Genomic DNA, 16,768 nt, shown 5'->3' with positions numbered 1-16,768 from the left:
AGCAACATTCAAACAGAATATTTTAGTTTGCTATCCACAGCTATTCCTATGGTTTGCATAAGTTTATTTCTCCACAAATCTGGTCCCCAGTCTCAAAATCAATGAGAAAATATTTTAGCATTATACACAGTTTCTCCTCCAAGTACCTATTTAGTCAATGTAATTTATTTCCTCTGTCCTTCATCTTTGCTTCTCAGGGCTTGGTAGAGAATTTAGGAAGTTTATTATCCTGCAATACAGTTTGGCTTGGAAAATGCTGCCTAAAGCAAAAGTTATTAATCATTGCAATTAGTTTGTAAATATAGCCTCATTTTAGAGATGAGAAAATTGTAAAACAGAAAAGTAAGGTAAAAAGTGAAATAATTTGAATTAATTTATTATAGTAAGTTGCAGAAATTAAATGTTAAGTTGTATTAAATACCAACTATCTATCTAGTATTTTAAAATATTTTGTTACCCACATTGCTTAAGTTTTTTCTTCCATTTCCAGGATATAGTTCAATCCTCATTGAATTTCTGCCTGAGGGATCTATGTACTTCTGATAGAGTGGTATGGAAATCCCCAACTCTGATAGTATGTTCATCAATTCGCTTTGCAAGTCTATTAGTTTTTGTCACACATGGCTTGACATTCTGTTGTTAGGCACTTGCACATTATAGACTGTCATGTTTTCTTGGAGAATTGACCCTCTATTGTTATGTAATTCCCTTATTTACCTTTGGTAACTTTCCTTCTTTGATGTCAGCTCTGTCTGAAATTAATATGACTACTCCTGCTTTCTTTGTTTAGTGTAAGCATGGTGTATACAGGTGTTCCCCCCAAAATGTATATACACTTTAACAAGTGGTAGCTTTATTTTGAAGATGAAATGTATATTAATAAACACTGCCATTATATTATTCAAAGTTTGTATATACATTTTCTGGGGACAGCCAATATTCTTCTATATAGTTATTTTTAATCTATACCTGTTTTTATATTTAAAATAGATTTCTTGTAGACAACATATAGTGGGGTCTTGTTTTTTGATCTACTCTAAAAATTTCTTTTTTTTTAATTGTTGCATTTAGACCAAAGATATTCAAAATGATCATTGAGAGAACTGGATTAATATCTACCATATCTGTTACTATTTCCTATTTGTTGCCCACATTCTTTATTCCTATTTTTGTCTTCTATAGTTTTTCTACCTTTTTCAGTTTTAATTAAATATTTTATATAATTGCATTTTGCCTCCTCTCTTGACATGTTAGTTATACTTTTTTAAAAATTCTTTTACTGATTTCCCTAGACTGTTACATTACCTTTACAAATAATCCAAACCCACTTTAAAAGAATATTATATTCCTTCTTGGATAGTGTGAGTACCTTATAATAACAATATAATCTTAATTCCTCCCTTCTATCTCTTATACCATTGCCATCATTCATTTCACTTGTATATAAGCATACATGATTATATATGTATAACAATGTATATAAATATGTTATATATAAGAATGCACAATTGAATACATTGTTGTTATTTCATTTTAAACAGTGTTGACTGGTAGATTAATTGGGAGGGAGTCAATGGGAAAAAGGGGGACATCTACAATACTTTTAATAATAAATGTAAAATTTTAAAAAAGAAAAAAATTAAAGTTTTTATTTCATCTTCACTTAGTCTTCATTCCTCACCATCCTTTATGTAGGTCTGATATGTATCATTTTCTGATCTATATCATTTTGCTTCTCTCTAAAAAAACATCTTTTAACATATCTTGCAAAGTAGGTCTAGTGGCAAAATATTCCCTCACTTCTTGAAACACCAGTCAGAAAGTATATGTGCACCCCTATATTCACTGCAGCATTATTTAAAGTAGCTAAGAAATTTAAAACAGCCCAACTGTCCATCAGTAGATGAGTGGAACATTTACACAAAGGAATACTATGCAGCTACAAAAAAGATGGGTCTCTTACCCCTTTGAGACAGCAAGGATAGACCTGGAGATTATTATGCTAAGCAAAATAAGCCAGTTAAAGAAAGACAAATATCACATGGTCTCACTTCTATGTGGAATCTAATGAACAAAATAAACTGATGAATAAAAGAGGTCCAGAGGCATGGATACAGATTTCAGAGGGAAGGGAAGAGGGAGTGGGAAGAGATCAACCAAATAATTTATAGGCATGTATGCACAGTCCATAGACACAGACAGTAATGTGGTGAAGGCCTAGGATGAAACAGGAGACAGGTGGAGGGGGGCAAAGGCTAAAATGGGGGACATCTGTAGTACTCTCAACAAGAAAATTAAAAAAGAGTCTTCATTTCTCCTCACTTTTGAAGGATGATTTATCTGGATATGAATTCTGTGTTGGTAAGGTTTTTTAGATTTGTTTTCCCTTCAGCCCTTTAAATACTTCATTCTACTCTTTTCTTGCTTCCATGGTGTCTGAGAAGTCAGATACACAGTCAAGCTTAAGTTCTCAATGTCTCTGATCTCGTGCAATTTGGTTATTGACAAGTTGTTCATGGAAAATAACTCAGTTGTCAAACAAAACTTCAGTTCTAGACCAGACAATCCTTTCATGCTGATACTTGTCTGAACAGTCATGTGTCTCAGAAGACAAAGGAGAGAATGTGTGAGTATAAATAAGTTTACCACTAAACCTTGTGCTAGGAATATTTTTGTGTGTGTGTTTTTTTTTTGTTTTTTTTTTTTTGCTGCTTATAATTATTAAATATGTAGAGTAAGTAACCATAGGACCTAAAAAGGTTATTGATAGCAGCAAAGTGAAGATGAAAGTTGTGAGAAGGATAGAGTTTAAAAAAAGAAATATGGTGGAACCTCGGCTTTTAAACTTAATTCATTCAAGTAAATGTGTATAAAAATTTTCGTTTTTTATGTACATTTCATTTCTTTTTGTTACATTTTCATTTACATTTCATGTCCTTTTGTTTTTAATGTGTTTATTTATAGTACTTTAGACTGTATTGTATATAAAAAGATTAAAATTGAATCATTCAATTTACATGATTTCCAATGGGAAAAATGGATTCAGTTTTCAAACAAATTGCTTCTCGAACAGCCTTCTGGAAAAACTAAGTTTTAGAACCAAGGTTCCACTGTAATTCTTACTTTTGTTCCTCTATAGGTAAGGTGCTTTTTTCCAATGACTATTTTCGGGATTTTACTTTATCTTTGACTTTCCTTTAGTTTAAAAATGATGTGCCTAATTGTGTTGTGTGTGTGTGTGTGTGTGTGTGTGTGTGTGTGTGTGTGTGTTTTGTGTGTTGGTTTTTTGTTTTTTTTAGGGGTTGGGGGAAGCATTTTCCTGCTTCATGTTCTCTGAGCTTCCTGAATCTGTGGTTTTTTTTGCCAGACATTGATTTGGGGAAATGCTCAGTTGTTACTGTTTCAAATTCTTCTATTCCTTTTCTCTTTCTTCTTGATATTCTCATTATTCATTTGTTTGTCCTATAGTACTTGGATATGGTGTTGTGTTCTGTTGTTTTTCTCAGTGTTTTTGTTTTTCAGTTTGGGAGATTTCTATCTTTATATCCTCTAACTCAGATATATTTCCTAGTTGTGTTCAGGTTACGAATAAGCCCATCAAGGGCATTCTTCATTTTCGTTCCAGTGCTTTTGATCACAGCATTTCTGTTTGATTCTTTCTTAGGATGGCCATCTCATTACTTATGTTGCCCATCTGTTCCTGCATGCTGTCTATTTTATCCACTAGAGGCCTTAGAAGATTGATCATAGTTGTTTTAAATTCCTCATCCCTTCCACGTCTGATTCTGATGTTTGCTCTGTCTCTTCAAAATTTATTTTTCCTTTCAGTATGCCTTGTAACTTTTTTCTGGATAGCCACACATGACATTCTGAGTATAAGGAACCACTGTAAATAGGCCCTTATAATATGGAGAGATGGAAAATATTCCACAGTTTTATGATTAAGTCCCAGTCTTTAATGGGCCTGTGCCTCTGAACTGTAAACAGCATAAGTGTTTCTGAGATTTTTTCTACCCGTTAGGAGGGACAAGATGGCTAGAGGGGGATAGCATTGGGTATTTCTCTCCCACCAGGTCAGTTAGGCTCTGATAATTCCCAGTCAGTTTTGTTACCAGCTTCTATTGAGGGCAAGCCTTGTGAGGGAAAACAGAATGCTCTGTCAGAAGCATGTGGAAATGTTTTCCAATATTTACTATGGAACCTGGTTGAATGTGTGGAGATACATTTCACAATACCATGGGGATGTCCCTATAAGTAGGTCCTCTCAAATTTTAACTCTCAAACTTGTCCACACTGAGTCTCATCATCAGTGACAGGTCAGGTTTTTTTCCTCTGGTGCTGGTTCCCATGGTGGTTTCTGCTCTTGAGTCTCTGTTCTGATAAAGTGTTACTCCCTGTGTTCACCTGTAGATCTCTCCAGTCCTAAGGGAAACGGTGTGCCCTGTGCACCCTATGTTCATACCTCTCTTGTGGATCTCAGGAGAATTACTGATTTTTCAATCTGTCCAGCTTTTTACTTGATAGGACAGAGTTGCAACTTCCAAGCTCCTCATATACACAACTGGATAGTTGGGATTATACAAATATCTATATACTAGGGGCCCGGTGCACGAAATTCGTGCACTGGGTGTGTGTGTGGGGGAGTGTCCCTCAGCCCAGCCTGCCCCCTCTCACATACTGGGAGCCCTCAGGCGTTGACCCCCATCACCCTCCAATCGCAGGATCGGCCCCTTGCCCAGGCCTGACGCCTCTGGCTGAGGCGTCTGACCCGGGCAGTGGGGACCCGCAGCTGCAGCGGCCCCGGAATCGTGGGCTTCGCTTTAGGCCCAGGCAAGGGACCCCTAGCTCCTGGGACTGCCAGCTTCGACCATGCCCAGCTCCCATCGCTGGCTCCACCCCTACTTCCTGCTATCACTGGCCAGGGCGGAAAAGGCACCTGATTCTGCGATCATGGCTGGGGGGCAGGGCAAAGGCGGCCCCAGGGCCGCCTTTGCCCTGACCCCCAGCTCTTAGCTCCCCCCTGGGTTTCCGATCACTGTCAGTGGCAGGGGGCTTCTTCCTGCTTTCCCTTTCACCTCCCTGCATTGTGCCTACATATGCAAATTAGCCGCCATCTTGTTGGCAGTTAACTGCCAATCTTAGTTGGCAGTTAATTTGCATATATCCCTGATTAGCCAATGAAAAGGGTAGCTCGTATGCCAATTACCATTTTTCTCTTTTATTAGTGTTGATATCTATATATCTATATATCTATATATCTATATATCTATATATCTATATATCTATATCTATCTATATCTATATCTATATCTATATCTATATCTATATCTATATCTATATCTATATCTATATCTATATCTATATCTATATCTATATCTATATCTAATCTATATCTATATCTATATCTATATCTATATCTATATCTATATCTATATCTATATATATCTGTATCTATATATATATGCCTAAGTGACCATTATGACCAAATGACCGGAATGACTGAAATGACCAGTCGACCAGTCACTAGGACACACATTGACCACCAGGGGCAGACAATCAACATAAGAACAGCCCCCTGGTGGTCAGTGTGCTCCCACAGCCAACTTCCTGCGGGCCCCTCCCCCTGACTGGCCAACCTCCTGGTGTCCCTCTCCCTGGCTGGCTGTCCCCCCAATAGGCCTCGATCACTGGCCAGGCAAGGAATCCCACCCATGCACAAAATCATGCACCAGGCCTCTAGTCTTTTCACAATTCTTCTCAGTAAATTATAAAGCTAGCAATATAAGCTAAGGTATTATAAAACCAAGGATTGTGTAATTGAGAAAACATAAAATTTTATGTTAAAGCTACTTTTTATAGTCTTTATTTTTAAGTAAATATGCATAATACAGCATAAAAACCAATGTGTGATTAATTTGACCATAAGTTATAAAATATACTATTTAGAGTTATTTGATAACAGTAATTCTGTATTAAGTTTTGTTTGAAAATTATAACTGAAAATGGAAATCTGTAAAATCATAATTATATGTGAGATGGTGCCAGGACTGACCAGCAGACCCTGAATGAGGGATGAATGATTACTGACACATGTTTCTGTGAAAGAGAAGCTAAGGGGCTAGTTGGCATAAGGAGCCAAAAACACCCTGATTCCCTGTCTCATTAGCTTTTTACTGTAATAATAGCTTGAACTAAAATTGACCTCTAGATACAATCAGCAGGGTAAGTATCCTCGAGAAAGCACTTGCATCTGTAGTGTCTTTCAAACAAGGACATTTTGAAGTCTAAACATAAAGATTCTAGTAAAACACCCCGGGGGTCAGGCTTGTTCAGAAAAATCAAGGTAGGGGCTGCCGCCTTCAGCAAGGTCCCCCAGAGGTCCCTGACCTTTCAGAGAATCCTCCTTACAGACTTTCCAACCAAGTCCCGTGCTTCCCCACAAGATGGTGTCCAAAAATAAAAAATACTTGAGAAGAACTCAAGTTGCAACATGTCAATCTATATTTAGATAAAGGCTTCTCTGTTAATGAACAACTGCAAAAATGTTTATAGGCAATTTTATCTAAATGAAAGAGGAAATGATTTTGCCACCAAAATTCTCAGGGACCTGCCCTCCAATGCTAAGGCCAAAGGAAGTCAGAAATACATCCTAGCGGAAGTCATGGTGATTCCTGGATGAAGAATCAACTCTATTCTATTACATAAAATTACATAAGTTCTTAAAAAGAATTTCCAAATTGTGCTAGGCATCAAAACCATGTGTTTGTCTTTTTATGGATACATGCTTTCAGTGAGCACAGATCAGATAAATATGTTTAAATACACAAAATAATCTCTATTCTCTTTGTAGTTGATAATGTGGAGAATGAGAACATGTGGGTTTTACTATTGTTTCTATACCATTTTAAATTGTGTACGACTACTAAAATGAAGATTAACTTAATCACATCCCCCACCAAGGAACTTGTCCAACAATAAAATATGCTATAAAATTATCAGTTTTAGCTTTTGAAAGAAGTAAACATTGATAAATGTAAGAAAGCATCAAGACTAATATGCTTTTTAAAATGGTTCAATTTAACAGTCAGCCTAACACTGATGTATTTTCTAGGATAAAGAAAATCTTTCTGTCATAATTTCTGTCACCAAATGAACAGGCTGGAGTTTTCAACCCAATTGCTAATTTCATTTTAAAATTACACTTGAAACTTATTTTGGTAATCTAGTCTTTCCTAGAATAGACTGTAAGTTGTAGAGCTTCCTTTACTTCAGAATACTAAAATTCTCCTACGTAGTATTTCAGAGGACTGGGAGGTAAATTTCAACTCAGCGTCTTGTTTAGAATCTGAACTGTTGACTTGGTTAAGAATTATAATGAAGTAACTAATTCAGTTTGCCCTTATGCTGGAAAATTCAGCAGCCCACCAGGGCTAGATTAACATTCAGACCAGCATCTAGAAAGTACATTTGTATGAAGAATGATGTGTGTGCTGCTAAAAAACAGATTTCATTTGGCTTCAAAAATCATACATATGCTGCTATGTAAATCTCTATAATGTAAATCATATTTTTCTACTTCCATACCTACTAAAGTTTGGAATATATGTTTCCTCCGAAAGTTTAACTCTAACATCACTGGGAAAATACAAGTTAGTATAAGTTCTTTTTATTTCACATCACTGTGGTGAGAGAGAACAACTTATAATTTAGTATTTTATTATTTCCCACAGGTGCCAGGTGAGAAAACAGCCGTCTTCTGTGCAGATGCCAATTCCTGGCATTTCATGGAGTAATTAATGCCAGTGAAGACAGTTGTATCATCGGTAAGAAAATGATCACCTTTGTCAACAGCTGTATCATCAATCAAACCTGTTTCTACCTTTCTAAATGCTATAATTTTCCCATTGATCATTATCTTTATGAGCATGAAATGACTATTCCATTTTTAAAAAATAGGTCATTTTAAATTTATCTTTATTATTGAAAATATTACAGATGCCCTCTTTTCCCTCCACTGGCCCCTTCTAGCCTGCACTCACTTCTCACCCAGGCCTTCACAACACGATTGTCTGTGTCCATGGGTTATGCATATATGCACATAAATTCTTTGGTTAAACTCTTCCTACCCACCCCCCCCCCAATCTTCCCTCTCAGATTCAACAGTCTGTTCCATATTTCTATATCTCTGATCTATTTTGTTCATCACTTTATTTTGTTCTTTAGATTCCACATATGAATGAGATCAAAGAACATAATGTAAGTCCTTTTAAAATCCTACATCAAATTCTTAAATTTAAGACCTCACCACTCTATTCATTTATTCATTCCATATAAATGTATTGAGCATATGCTATAAATGACAGCACATTTAGGAACATAAAAAAATGACTGGAAAGAAGGATACTGTGTACTAAACAAATGTGTGTCAGATCCCAAGCTTTCACTTTATATGTTATTTTATATAAATCTCACTCCTCTACTTAATAGTTATTATTCTTATTTTTGGTTGATGAGAAAGCTGAAGTTCAGAGTTAAGTACTTTGTTCAGTATTACACAGTAAGCAGCAGAACTAGTTGTTAAGAGTCTTCTACCATCTGGAACCTTCTTTACCTATTATTTATTTAATGAACTCCCTATTCATTATTTTAGTCATGATCAACAAAATACTTAATTAACTAAAAAAAATAAAAACTAAACTACTAAAATTCATAGGATATATGACTGTGATATGGTAGGCAGAAAAGAGAAAATGACACTGAATATTGTGATGGTCTAATCATAATTAGAGGATTGTAGTATTTTTTAAACATTTAATTCCCATGTTTAAGGAAATTTTGATAACTGAAACTATTCAATGAGAGAGAAATTAGATAATGGAGACCTAAAACCATGCATATTAGATGCTATTAAAGGATTCAAGAATATCAATTCTGATATCACAATTACAAACATGAGAACGTGGAATGTGAAAAGATGTGCAGAATTGATGATACCTGTTTCCAATACTTAAATTTTTATTATCATAAAGAAGTACAAGTTGTAAGAAATATTATAATAAAAAACCATACTGGGAAAATACAGAAACATTAATTCAATATTAGAATAAAACATTATTATGCCCAGAAATGACTGACAGTTGAAAAGGTTTTATATGTGCGACAGTGTATTATCTCCTGTGAAAGTTTTCAAGCAGGAATTAGGTGAGTCTCCAATGCCTCCTCCATTGTCTGCTCGGTCAGGGAAGTTATAGAAATAATCCCTTTATAGGTTGGTCATTCATTTCTCAATTCATTCAATGGCAATTAGTAGCTGTTGGGACTGATTCAACAATAAACATGTCCTAATGGATTTCTCTCACATTTTAATAGAATGTGATAAGTGCTAGAATGAAGATAAAAATGTATGATTCATTATAATTGACTAAAAGTGAAGCCTTCACAGAAGTCTTAGTGTTAAATCCCTGTTTCAAAAAGCTTGGACTAACTTCTATTAATCTCAGCAACTCTGTAATTCTTTGATTTCATGATTCAATTACTTGAACTCCACATCATAGTTTAACAAACTGTTTATATCATATTTATAAAAGGGCTAGTGTTATATTGTTTCTATTTATATAATTAATTGGCATTTTCAATAAATATGAATATCAAATAAAATATTGAATGGAGAAAAATTATCTATAGAAAAATGAAACAGTAAATATCATAGATCCTGAGGATAACAAAGGGGTCATACTAGAATAATATGCACAACTCCACATGCATAAGTTCAACTACTTAGGTGAAATGAACCTAATTCTTGCAAAGCAAAAGCTTACATAATGAAAAAATAACATGCGTAGCTTTATAACTACTCAAGTTACTAGTTTTCCTTATTAAGGAAACTGAACTCAAAGTTTTAAAATTCCTGAAAAAATTCCAGGTTCAAATAGTCAAACTGGAGAATTCTACCAAATTTTTAAGGCACATAAATCAAAGAGGAAAACTCCCAATTTCCAGATGATTTGATGTCTACATAGAAAAATATCTAAGGAATGTACAACTAAAAAAATGAGTCAGCAAAATTAAAGGACACAAAATTGACATGCAAAATTAATTGTATTTATATAAACTAGCAATGAACATATAGAAACCAAATTTCAAGATATACTATTTAAAATCCCTCAAACAATAAAATTATAGCTGTAAATCTTATGCTATATGTGCAGGACTTGTATGCTGAAACTTATAAAACACTAATGAAATATTTTTAAAAATCTAAATACTGTAGAGGCATATTGTACTCATGGATTAGAAGACTCAACATATTAAAGATTCAACATATATCTCTCAAATTGATATACATATTTAATTAAATTATAAAAATTGCATCATTTTTTGTAGATATTGGCATGATTTTTTCTAAAATTTATATAGAAAGCCAAGGAACTGACAACTAGAACAGTTTTGAAAAAAATAAATTAGAAGAAATCACTCTACCCAATTTCAAAATTTATTATATTGTGTAGCTTTAGTTACCAAGATTGTGTGGTATTGGTGGGAAAATGGACACTTTGATCAATAGAATGGAAAATAGAACTCAGAAATTGCTTCACACAAGTACAACACACTAATTTATGACAAAGCTGCAAAAAAAGTTAAATGCAGGGAGGAGAATCTTGTTAATGGTGCTGGTGCAACTGGCTAGACAAAAAAAAAAAAAAAAAAAAAATCTTGACCCAAACCTTACACCTTATACAAAAATTAACAAAATAGATCATAGACTTAAATGTAAAATATACTATACAACTTTTAGAAGAAAAATTAGAAGAAAATCCTTGGTGAAATGTTTTTAAGCATGTAAACAAAACCATAATTTCAAAAGGAAAGATGAGTACATTAGCCCTTATCAAAATATTTTTAAAAATGTTTGTTCTTTCCCTGTTAGGAGAATGAAAATACACTCTGAAGGCTGGGAGTAAATATTTGCCACTCATGTAGCTGTAAAATAATTTATATCTATAATATATAAAGAACTCCAAACTCAACAGTTAAAAAAATCTGATTAGAAAACAGGCAAAAGACATAAAGAAACATTTCATCATAGAGGATACAGATGGCAAAGAAACACACGAGATGTTCGATTTCACTAGGTATTAGGGAAATGCAAATTAAGACCATGATGAGGCTACTCCACCCATATAAGAACAACAAAATAAAAATAAAATAGTTACAATATCAAATGCTCACAAGGATGTAGAAAAACTGGATCTCTCACTGTCGGTGGCAATGTAACATGGCACAGCCACTCTGGAAAATGGTCCTATGGTATGTTATATCCAAAGCATCGAATACCACTCAGCAATAAAAAGAACAAATAATTTGTACACAAAACAACTTGGATAGATCACAAGGGAATTATGATGAATAAAAAAACGATAACAGTCTCAAAAGGTCACATACTACATGGCTATATTTACATAACTTTCTCAGAATGACAAACTATAGAAATGGAAAATGAAGTATTGATTTTCCAAGGTTAGGTAGGGATGATGGGCATAAGTGTAATTCTAAAAGAGCAGATTAAGCCGAAACCCGTTTGGCTCAGTGGATAGAGCGTCAGCCTGCGGACTGAAGGGTCCCGGGTTCGATTCCGGTCAAGGGCATGTACCTGGGTTGCGGGCACATCCCCAGTGGGAGATGTGCAGAAGGCAGCTGATCGATGTTTCTCTCTCATCGATGTTTCTAACTCTCTATCTCTCTCCCTTCCTCTCTGTAAAAAATCAATAAAATATTTTTTAAAAAAATAATTTATAATTTAAAAGAGCAGATTAAGGGAGATCTTTGTGGAGATGGATATCTTGATTGTAGTGATGATTATACAAATTTACATATGTAACAAAATCCCACGAAACTATTTATACATGCATATTAAACCAAAGTTAGTTTCCTGATTTTATTATACTATAGTTATGTAAGATGTAACCATTGCATAAAGGTTACACCGGATTTCTCCTATGTAACTACGTATGAGTCCATTATTATTTCATCTTTCCAAACTGTTTAAAACAGTGGTTCTCAACCTTCCTAATGCCGCGACCCTTTAATACAGTTCCTCATGTTGTGGTGACTCCCAATTTCATTGTTACAAATTGAACATAATTAAAGCATAGTGATTAATCACAAAAACAATATGTAATTATATATGTGTTTTCCGATGGTCTTAGGCGACCCCTGTGAAAGGGTCGTTTGACCCCCAAAGGGATCGAGACCCACAGGTTGAGAACCGCTGGCTTAAAAGGACTATTGTTCTATAAAAAGTATATTTGTTTTTATAGGAAAAAAAGGATTTGGGGGTAATTTGGAAAAATGCTATTAATAATATCAACTTTTTGAAAATTCACAATACAGGAATTGATCCAGAAAAACCCCTCATGCATGAGTTTGTATTCCTTGATGACTACCCGATTTCATAATTTGGAAAACAGTACCCTAAGACATATCACCTGAAACACTGAGTCCTGACCTGTGTGGTAATTTTGGAAAGACAATGAAACTTTCTGAGCCCCAGTCAGCTAGAGCCTGCAATAATGAATTCATGAAGCTTTGCACAGTTGGTCCTTCCCAGAAAGCCTGGTTTATTAACATGATGATACCTGACCTACTTTCTAATATAAGTTCCCAAAGACAACAGCAACTATTTACAGACCGTGGTTAATAAAGCATGTACCTGAAAAAAACACTACTTTTTTTCAAGGTGAGGCACTGCTTTTATTCAAGCCCGTGTTGTGGTTAATATTCACAAATGACTAAATTATGTCCCTTCACCCCTCCAAAAATGCTTTGCACTTATCTAACTCTCATTTGTAATGTGAATGTTTATGTACCTATCGCATTTACAGACAAAGAGCTCCACAATTATTCAGATATGATCTGGTTTTTCTTTGTTTTTGCTCCAGGGCTTCTTATATTGGAGGTTCCCAATGTTTATCAAATAAATAAATGAAGGACAATGTCAGGTATTCCAGTGTTAATTACACAATGCTGGCATAGATTTATTTTATTGTTATTTATCTTATTAATTTTTTTGCTTAGATTTTATATGATTATTGACTAAGAACCAGGTAACTGCTGAGTTCAGTGGTTTTCAGTGGCCAGGATAATTTTTTATTTTCTTTATATTTTCTCACATCAATGGTGACCTTTCAATAAACACTATAATTTGTTTTGTATATGTATACTAGAGGCCCGGTGCACAAAAATTTGTGCACTCGGCGCGGGGGGGGAGGGGGTCCCTCAGCCCGGCCTGTGCCCTCTCACAGTCTGGGGGATGACCACCTGCTGGCTTAGGCCCGCTCCCTGGGGGATTGGGCCTAAGCTGGCAGTCAGACATCCCTCTGGCATCCCGGTAGCCCGCAGGAGATGTCTACTTGCCAGCAGGGAGCAGGCCTAAGCTGCAGTTGGACATCCTTAGCGCTGCTGAGGAGGCGGGAGAGGCTCCCAACACCACTGTTGTACTGGCAGCCATCAGCCTGGCTTGTGGCTAAGCAGAGCTCCCCCTGTGGGAGCGCACTGACTACCAGGGGGCAACTCCTGCATTGAGCGTCTGCCCCCTGGTAGTCAGTGTGTGTCATAGTGACCAGTCATTCCCAGTCGTTCTGCTGTAAGGGTCAATTTGCATATTACCTTTTTATTATATAGGATAGAGGCCTGGTGCATGGGTGGGGGCCAGCTGGTTTGCCCTGAAGGGTGTCCCGGATCAGGGTGGGTGTCCTGCTGGGGTGCCTGGCCAGCCTGGGTGAAGGGCTGAGGGCCATTTTCAGACTGGCCACATCCCCTTTAGGGTGGGGGTCCCTGCTGCGGTGCCTGGCCATCCAGGGTGAGGGGCTGATGGCTGTTTGCAGGCTGGCCACAACCTCTTCAGGGTAGGGGTCCCTGCGGGGGTGCCTGGCCAGCCTGGGTGAGGGGTTGATGGCTGTTCGCAGGCTGGCCAAGCCCCCCGGTGGGGACCCTTACCTCATGAGGGTGTGGCCAGCCTGGGTAAGGGGCTGATGGCTGTTTGCAGGCTGGCCACGCCTCCCAGCCACCCAAGCTCCCAGTGGAGGCTGGCTGGAAGCAGGTATCTGGGATTTATTTATCGTCTATAATTGAAACCTTATTTCCTTGAGCAGAGGCCACAGCCGGCCAGGGCAGGTGAGAAGTTTGACTTCCTCCATTGCCGGGGCAACCAAACCTCCTGCATGCTCCAGCTCCATGGCTGCTGCCTACCATCTTGGTTGGGTTAATTTTCATATAGTTGCTCTGACTGGCTGGTGGGCGTGGCTTGGGGTGTAGTGGAGGTGCAGTCAATTTGCATCTTTCTCATTTATTACGTTAGATGTGTATATATATGTGTGTGTGTGTGTGTGTGTGTGTGTGTATATATATATATGTATATATATATATGTATATATATATATATATATATATATATATATATATTCTATATATCCTATATAATCACACCCTAATATGCAAATCAACCAATGGCAGAACAACCGGTTGCTGTGGTGTGCACTGACCACCAGGGGCAGATGCTCAATGCAGGAGCTGTCCCCTGGTGGTCAGTGCACTCCCACAGGGGGAGGACTGCTCAGCCAGAAGCCGGGCTAATGGCTGGTGAGCGCAGCCTCTCCTGCCTCTGTAGCAGCATTAAGAATGTCCACATTTGGACATCCTCCAAGGGCTCCTGGGCTGCAAGAGGGCACAGACCGGTTAAGGCACCCCCGCCTCAGTGCACAAATTTCGTGCACCAGGCCTCTAGTATATATTTTTTTGTGTGTGTAGAGACAGAGATTACATATGTTTAACACAATATTATGAGGAATGGGATTTCTGCTTGTTTATTTATTGATGCATACTACACAAACACTGCTTGACACATAACTTCTCAATAAATATGTTAAGTTAATTTTATATTTCTGTCTTCTTTATTTCTCTTGATCATTCTTGACAGGATTTTGAAAATTTTATCAGTCTTTGCAAATACTCTCTATCTTATATTTGTATTTGTAGCTGGACATTTGTAAACAAGGATCTGAAGTCCTACCAAGAAGCAGTGAATGTTCTATCAAGAGCACAGCATGACTTGCACGTGAGTCACACTGGGTCAAGATTGCACACAATCTTGAGTTCCAGGAACATAGACCTCCCTGAGAAAGGCTAAGATTAAATCAGGGGTCCTCAAACTATGGCCCGCGGGCCACATGCAAATACAAATATTGTATTTGCTCCCGTTTTGTTTTTTTTTTACTTCAAAATAAGATATGTGCAGTGTGCATAGGAATTTGTTCAGAGTTTTTTTTAAAACTATAGTCTGGCCCTCCAACGGTCTGAGGGACAGTGAACTGGCCCCCTGTTTAAAAAGTTTGAGGACCCCTGGATTAAATAGTCGTGGGTGTAGAGCAGAAACGGAGGGCACAGCTACAACTTGTCTTTAATATGCTATTGTAATAATATAGAACAAAACAAGATTTAGTTGATTAACTGCTGACACACTAAACCTGTACCAAACCTCAATAAAAGCGATGGTGAGAGTGCAGAGTTTCCTACATGCCTGAGCGAGCTGTAGCCCTCTGTCCGGCATCAATCATCCTGGTGCTCGTCTTACCTCTGCGTCTTCGGTTCATTAAACATCCCTCAACATGTGTTCTATTCCATTAACTTGCAATATTAGTAGCCTCTAATATAAAAATTTAGTCTATACATTTTTCTCTAAGTATTCACTTACCTAAATCCCAGCGGATTTTACGCATTATTATTAAAACCTATTCTAATTTTATTGTGATTTTTAGGGGGGGGGGGGGCGGCAAGAGTTACTAACTGTGTCTGTCTTTTTCCTTCCCAATAGCAGTTTTCTAGCATTTTTGTCTCATAATTGATTTCCAGTGTAATTCAAAAGAGATAATCTGTTACTTTAACCCCCTGAAATTATTTAAATTTGCTCAATGCTTAATTATACACACTTTTTTTTGGTAAATGTTCTGTGTGTGCTTAAAAACAATAGATATCTACAATTGGTACTGCAGTATTACATTTGCCCATTAGGTTCAGATTATTTACCAATTATGATGATCAAATATCCAACATCCTCACTAATTACAGTGAATTAAATTACTTTGAGTATGCCTGAGATACTACTATTTGTGTATCAACAATAAATATGCTCATTAGAACAGACAGAAAAACAAAAATAGGGTTATTTTCCAAAGAAACCTCTATATCATGGCAAAGATATGTTCAAATTAGATTTTAGAGTTCTCAGATATAGAAATCACTTTCTTCTTTGGCTATATCATATATTTTAGACACGGTATTTATATTATAAAGTAATAAATAATATTCTAATTTTTCTTCTAGATTTTACTTTCAGAATCTACATTAATATGTGAAAATTAAAGCAGCAGTTACTTTTGTTTACAAAGGATTATTTTCTTCTTTACCAGAGGTAGTCTACACCTTTCAATATAGTTGAGTTTTTAAATTATTCCTGTTATTCCTACGTGGCATTTTTCTACCTAATATTTCAGAAGTTTTCTTAGAATTGTGATTCATGTCCAGTCTTCACTTAGAATTCTCAAGAAAGCAAACAAACGAAAAACCAAAAATCCAAAGACTGTGGAACTTAAACCAACAACCTTTCCCAAACACAGAGGATTCCTAGAAATTTCCACAATGTTAGAACCTAAATACAAAGAGTTCAAGAAAAATTTAGTCAGAAAATACTTGATAATTTAAGTACTAAAAAAAT

The 16,768-nt window shown here is 36.4% G+C and overlaps 1 protein-coding gene across 1 annotated transcript in view; it reads right to left on the bottom strand.

The window, feature by feature from the left end:
- MALRD1 (MAM and LDL receptor class A domain containing 1) overlaps positions 1 to 16,768 on the bottom strand; it is a 629,377-nt gene that overhangs the window by 379,265 nt on the left and 233,344 nt on the right. The window lies entirely within an intron of this gene.

This window comes from Myotis daubentonii, chromosome 1, assembly GCF_963259705.1.
Source record: "Myotis daubentonii chromosome 1, mMyoDau2.1, whole genome shotgun sequence".
Classification (NCBI taxonomy): domain Eukaryota; kingdom Metazoa; phylum Chordata; class Mammalia; order Chiroptera; family Vespertilionidae; genus Myotis; species Myotis daubentonii.
The sequence above is the reverse complement of the archived record's forward strand: the minus strand, read 5'-3'. Positions and strand labels throughout refer to the sequence as shown.